Raw genomic sequence first — 6,976 nt, 5'->3', positions numbered from 1 at the left:
TTATCACACTCAAACCTTGTTCCTGAACACATTTCAGGACACACAGCTGAAACACTCTATAGCACTCTACTGAGTATTGACATATCTCACAACTAATTACAAAGCTAGGGCCAACAGACACAACTGTAGATACTGGCCTGGGTGCACTTTGATGATGCCAGCAGAGTAATTTACTGGGTTGATATAAATACATGATCTCATTTACTTACTATTCATGCTGTGCTATATTAAATGAAATGAGTAGCTGTTTGTGGGTGCCAGCAGCCTTGCCACAGTGGTAACACCGGTTCCAGTCAGATCATCGAAGTTAAGCACTGTCGGGCTGGATTAGCACTTGGATGGGTGACCATCCGGTCTGCCGAGCGCTGTTGGCAGGCAGGATGCACTCAACCCTTGTGAGGCAAACTCAGGAGCTACTTGATTGGGAAATAGTGGCTCAGTCTCGTAAACCGACATACGGCCGGGAGAGCAGTGTGCTGACCACATGCTCCTCCGTATTTGCATCCAGTGATGCCTGTGGGCTGAGGGTGACATGGCAGCTGGTCAGTACTGTTGGGCCTTCCAAGGCCTGTTCAGATGGAGTTTGTTTGTGGGTGACAAACTCAACTGCACATTGGATTTCTCTGTTTTGTTTATAAGATTCTTCAGATTTCATAGTTAAATATTTATGATAAAGGAGAAGTGGGAGTCAATGATTGAAACAAATACGGTATTTAGCCAACATATTTATTTACTGAAAAGTACATTACAATATTCACTGTTACTTGTGACTGTTGACAACCTGCCTCTAACATATTCACTATATTCTGGACCATAAAACTCTTGTTTCAGATTTCTTCTTTAGACAATATTGACTTGACATATGTAATTAGACTGTTAAACAAAAGTTTGGATTTTACTGCACATACTTGAGCATTTTATGCTGTGGAATTTTATACTTTCTCAAGGCAAAAAGGGCACTCAAATCATTCTCAACAATTCTGACACAATAATTTTGGGTGTTACATCACTAATATGAATTAAACACTGCTCTGTCCTTCATTCAGTCCCAATACAGCACCACTGTTCCTCGTTTATATGTGTAAAACTTGAAAAATATTTGTATGTCTCCAAAACTGGTAACTGTATTTTGCTCTTCATACTGCCTTCCAAGGTTCTTATCAATCCCCCCCCCCCCCCCCCCCCTATTGCTTTCTGCATCATGTAACCTTCTGCACGAAGGTGCATCTGTTGTCAAGTAGTGTCACAAATTAGAGAAAATTGATGGCACTGCATTTGGTTCAGCTTTAGGTAATTTCTTACAGATGCCTACATTTCTCCATCAACTATAACCTATTCTCTTTTTACCATGCACTCCTCATTGTTTTATGCATATTGCAACTTTGGGACATCAGTAGGAATTTTTCTCGGCCACTTTTCCTTAAGTTCTTCATCGCCTGGGTAAAGAAAATGTAATGACAGATTGATTTTGTGATTTGTACAGCACCTCGAAACTTTTAGTGTCTGAAGATAGACGTTCTATATTTCTGTTACAATGTAAAAACACACACTTTACAAAGCTATTTGTATATATTTATTTGATTTGTACAATAACTTATGGGGAGCAAAGGCCTTTGTAGTCTAGTCCCTTCAACCCCCACAAACCAACCAATAACTTACGACATAACCTTGAAGCATAATCTGAGAAGTGCTTGAAAATGCTCATTGATTGTTAAGAAATTATAATAATGATCTATACTAGCTGTTAATGAATAACTATTATAAATAGCATTGAAACTTCATTGCTGCTGATGATAATACACGATGCCATACACAATGTGAATGTTGTTCTGAATCACGTGTATAAACTCATGTGGAACCTACGGCCATGAAGACAATTTAGGGACGTCACTTGTGTCAAATGCGTGGCCGTAGAGTAGAAATATTTCTACCCAACCAGTCATAAATACAGGCCTGAGTGCATGACCATATGATGTCAGGAATGTAGTATTCGTGGCAATGATAAATACTTATCAAAGCCCCTTCGTCAAACCTTTGACAGTGTAATAGGGAATATCCTTGATAAAAGTTAGAGTGAGGACCTTACTTTGATGAAAATTCGCCATTGTATCACATGTCACTTCGCTTCCTTCTAATGTGTAATGACCGCAGCCATCATCTGGTGCCTGTGTTGTGTTATTGCACAAGTGTCAACTTGAGTGCAAGTGTCAGTTTTCCACATGTGCCAAGTAGTTCCACACTTTCCACTACGAACATTGTGTTTTGTTATCACCATGGGCAGAGCTTTTATTCCTTGTTTTGTTACTTCCTGTGTGTTGATTATTCTATGTTTTTTACTTTTAGTCTTGTGTGGGTTCCCATGTTGAATGCACACAATAATGCAAGCAGACAACGAGCTCACTAAGTGCAATTGATCTGTTATTTTCCTAGTCTCATGAGCATGATATTAGTGTTCATCTTCATGAGCTCTTTATTTAGCATTCCACGGTGAAATAAATTTCCTTTGTTGTGTTGAAGATACTCTGGTGTATGTGTTATTCATATAGCAGGAATGGCAGAGTCTCAAGGCTTGATTCTCATACACAGTGGCCAAACTGGTGACCCCGATGTGATAGGCCACCTGCACATTTGTAACACAATTAAACAACACAATGGATGAAAGTCCAGAGATTGTGAACTCAACTGCGTCCAGACCAGTCGTGAGGCTACCACCTTCTGGCTGCACAACCCAGCCTTGCGGTTCGCCCAGGTGCAGGTAATTTTTTTCTATTCTGATGTGACTGCAGATGCTTCAAAATTTGCATTGGTGATGAGCCTGTTGGAGTAGCAATATGCGGCAGTAGTTAGAGATATCACTGTCGCACCACCTGAAGCGAATGCGTATGACCACTTGAAGTCAGAACTGATCTGTCATGTTTCTGCATCTCTCTCACCGCATTAGACAGGTACTGACGCAACAGGATACTGATGACCATTAAAGTACTTGCAGTATCTCAGAAGCAAAATTGATGCAGGTACCGCACCCAATCAGCTGTTGCATATTATCAGGAGCAGTCACTTGCCTCCCTCTATCAAGGCAAGGCGATTATTACGATGCAGTCAGAGATGTCACTAGAGCAGTGCCAGAAATGGCAGACAAAGTACTGGATGCCATATTGCCTCCGCTGTGGAGATCACATCCGGCACAGGGATAGAAGGCACTCTCACAGCAGGGCTGCATCTCGCTCACCTGTGCTGACACTTGATGGACAGAAGGATATCTGCTGGTATCATTGGCATTTTGTGCAATGTGCACAACGCTGCATCAAGGGGTGCGTACCCAAATGCCAGCAGCAATTGACAGTAAGCGCTTCGTTAGATTGGCGACCAGTGTCACAGCACCTAATTCAGCAGTGATCGACGCACTGGCCTTTGGTACCTGACTTATGCATCTACCGAAGCATGCTGTTACATCAATGCTGACCACATACGACATTCTGCCTAGTGGCTGTGAATAACTCACCTATCTCCACATATGGCCTGTACAGAATAGAGCTTGATTTTGGCCTCCGCTACTCCTTCCCATGGAATTTCACCATAGCACACACGGGTGAACCAATAATAGGTGCGGATTTCTTGGAATATGTTAACCTTTTGTTAGACATATCAAATGCCTGCCTTGTAGACCAGACCACCGGGCTGACGGCCGCATGTTTCCAGTGCCATACACCCATTCAATCTGCCCAGCTGATAACTACTGCAGACTATGATTATTCTGTGCTACTGGAAGACTTTTTGGCATTAACGAAGCCACCAGGCATACCAAAGGACATCCAACACAACACTGTCCACCACATCAGGGTGACTGAGGGGCCGCTGATCTGCTGTCAACATCAAAGAGTAGCGCCGGACCAGTTGAAGACAGCAAAAGTCGAGTTCAAGAACACGATCAAAGAAGGCATTATGCATACATCTGATAGACCCTGGTCTTTACCACTGCACCTCATTCCTAAGAAGTGTGGAGCTTGGTGGCCTTGCGGAGACTACAGATCTTTGAACAACCACACGATTCCTGGCATATATCTGGTACTTCTGCTCCGTGACTGTAACTATGCATTGAGGAGTGCTTGTGTCTACAGTGTACTAGATTGTGCCAACGCCTACACGCAGATTCTGGTGGCAGGTGAGGGCATACTAAAGACAGCCATATTAAGGCATTTGGATTATTTGAGAGTGAGTTCATGACTTTCAGCCTCCAGAACGCAGCACATACGTGGCAGAGGTTTGTCCATTCCATGCTGCACAATCTGTCATTTTGCTTCGCATACCTGGATGATATCTTAAGTGTTCTCCACATCACCAGAATGACACCAGTGGCATCTTATACAGGTTTTCCAGTGACTGAGTGAACATGGATCATGCTGAATGTGGTGAAGTGTGTCTTCAGACAGCTGCAGATAGACTGTCTAGGCCAACGCATTACCCCTTCAGTCTCACCACCACTGCTGAACAAGGGTGATGCTATCTGCCACCTGGACCGGCTGGTCACATACAAAAAATTAAGGCACTATTTAGGCATGTTGAACTTTACCAACAGTACCTGCCACATACAGCTTAACTTTAAGATCCGCTGACAGCAGCGCTGGTGGGCCTGAAGACTAAAGGCAACTTAGCAATTACCTGGACAGAGGATATGATCTCGGCATTTGAGAAGTCTAAATGAGCAATAGTGGACGTGAGTCACATGGCAATTGGTTGTGTATTTCAACAATGTATTGAGGAGACCTGGCAGCCACTAGCTTTCTTTTCTAAAAAAACTGAGCACCTCACAGAAGAAATGGAGAGCATATGAAAGGGAATTATTGACAATGTACAAAGCCGTCAAGTAGTTCTGCCCTCATGTTAAAGCTTGCACCTTTGTAGCACCTGCAGACCAGACCTGGGTGGCTCCTCCACAGAGCTAGTTACGGGGAATACTGAGACTACACTGCAATTTCGCAGAAGCTGCCCCATGACAAGAGATCGACCCATCTACTCACAGAGCACATAGAGAAGATATGTCCCCAAAACCTTCCAGACATGGTACCAGTCTCTTTTTCACACACAAGGACCTCAGCTCATGGTCATATATGATGCTATGTAGCGATGCCTTCAGACTGGCTCTCCAGCCCCCTTACACTGGTCCACACCAGGTAATCAGCAAGGGAGACCACACCACGGACATTCTCTTCAATGGAAAATGTACCGTGGTCTCTGTAGAAAGAGTGAAGCCACCACCCATGGGCTGACAACCACTGCCTCCGCCTCTCCGTCCAGTGCCCATGTGTGCCCCAGAAGTGACCTGCACAACTGCACTTCCTTTGGCAACAGCTTCTGTACAACAACACACCACGAGATCTGGATGTTATGTGCACTTCACATTGTGCTTTCTAGATGGCACTCCGTTCCAGACGAGGGGGCTGCTGTAGTGACTGCAGCCATCATCTGGCGCACGTTGTGTCAGTGCGTGAGTGTCAACCCAAGTGTAAGCATAAATTTTGGCCCATGCTCCAAGTAGTTCCGTGTATTCCAGTAGGGGTGCTTTGTTTTGTTCTCATGATGTGCAGAGCTTTTATTCGTTGTTTTGTTACTTTTTGTATGCTGGTTATTCTGTGTTTTTTACCTTTAGTCTTGCACCTAGTAGTGCAAGCAAACAATGAGCTCACTAACTATAATTGATCTGTTCTTGTGTTCTTAGTCTTGCGAGCCTGATATTTAGTATTCATCCTCACGAGCTCTTTATTTAGCATTCTATGGTGAAATAAATTTCTGTTGTTGTTTTGAAGATATTCTGATGTACATATTACTCCTGTAGCCAGTATAGTAGATTCTCAAGATCAGATTCTCATACATGGTGACCCAAAGTGCATTTAAGCTACGAAATGACAAAGTGTATTTGGTGCATGGCTACGACCACTGTAACTGTTGCAAAGTATAAAGAATATGAAATTCTTCATAACATCAAAAACCACAATGAATCATTGGAATCTTATCTTTTTTTTTGTTTGTTTTTTAAATAGCTGCAGCAATCAGCCACATTCAAAACTGCTGACAGATTTAGGTGAGCCAGAGCCATTCAGGTGCAACCTTTCATGGAGTCTCCATGTAGGTGTACTGGCTGTTGATCAGGCAATAAAACCGTGTAGTTATAACATGGATAAACCTTAAAGAATACTGATATTCTAACTAACTACACTAAGTCTGTTGATTCATCTGTGGTAAAATATCCATACAATATATGTCTTCCATTTACATTTACAAAATTTTACTTGTTTTCCATACTTTAACAATGAAATACAGTATTAGCAGATGCACTCAAGAAACAGTGCACGCAGAATCGAAAAATGCCTATAATTGCTTTGGTAGAAAAGAAACAAATCAATCTGTTGCAATGTATCCACTAAAGTCTCACTAAAAAACAAAAGTTGTCAGAGACGGCCGAATTCTTGATCTATATTTACTGCAGAGTATATAAAACTACTCATATCACCACATAATTTTTAACATTCATCCTCATGTTATCTCTGCAACTTCTGAATTTAATGTGGATGTGGTTCACACAGCTATTTAATAAGAAATAACAATTAATTACGAATCAATCACCAGCACTCTCACATGAAAGTTGTTCCTGTGAATGAAAATTTATTATGTTACACAATTTTGTTGAAGGGCAGTGTACAGTCTCCAGCCACATGTACACTGAAGCGCTGAAGAAACTAGTATAGCCACGCGTATTCAAATACAGAGAAACGTAAACAGGTAGAATATGGTGCTGTGGTCGGAAATGCCTATATAAGACAACAAGTGTCCGACAGATTTGTTAGATTGGTTACTGCTGCTACAATGGCAACTTATCAAGATTTCAGAGATTCTGAACATGGTGCTGTAGTTGGGGCACGAGTAATGGGACACAGAATCTTCAAGGTTGCGATGAAGTGGGGATTTTCCCTTACGATCA

General features: G+C 42.3%; 1 pseudogene; it reads left to right on the top strand.

Annotated features, from left to right (window-relative positions):
- The first annotated feature begins 256 nt into the window (after positions 1–256).
- LOC124596669 lies at positions 257–374 on the top strand (annotated as a pseudogene).
- Positions 375–6,976: the final 6,602 nt, after the last annotated feature.

This window comes from Schistocerca americana, chromosome 2 (assembly GCF_021461395.2).
Source record: "Schistocerca americana isolate TAMUIC-IGC-003095 chromosome 2, iqSchAmer2.1, whole genome shotgun sequence".
Lineage (NCBI taxonomy): Eukaryota > Metazoa > Arthropoda > Insecta > Orthoptera > Acrididae > Schistocerca > Schistocerca americana.
This window is presented reverse-complemented; position numbering and strand designations above follow the sequence as displayed.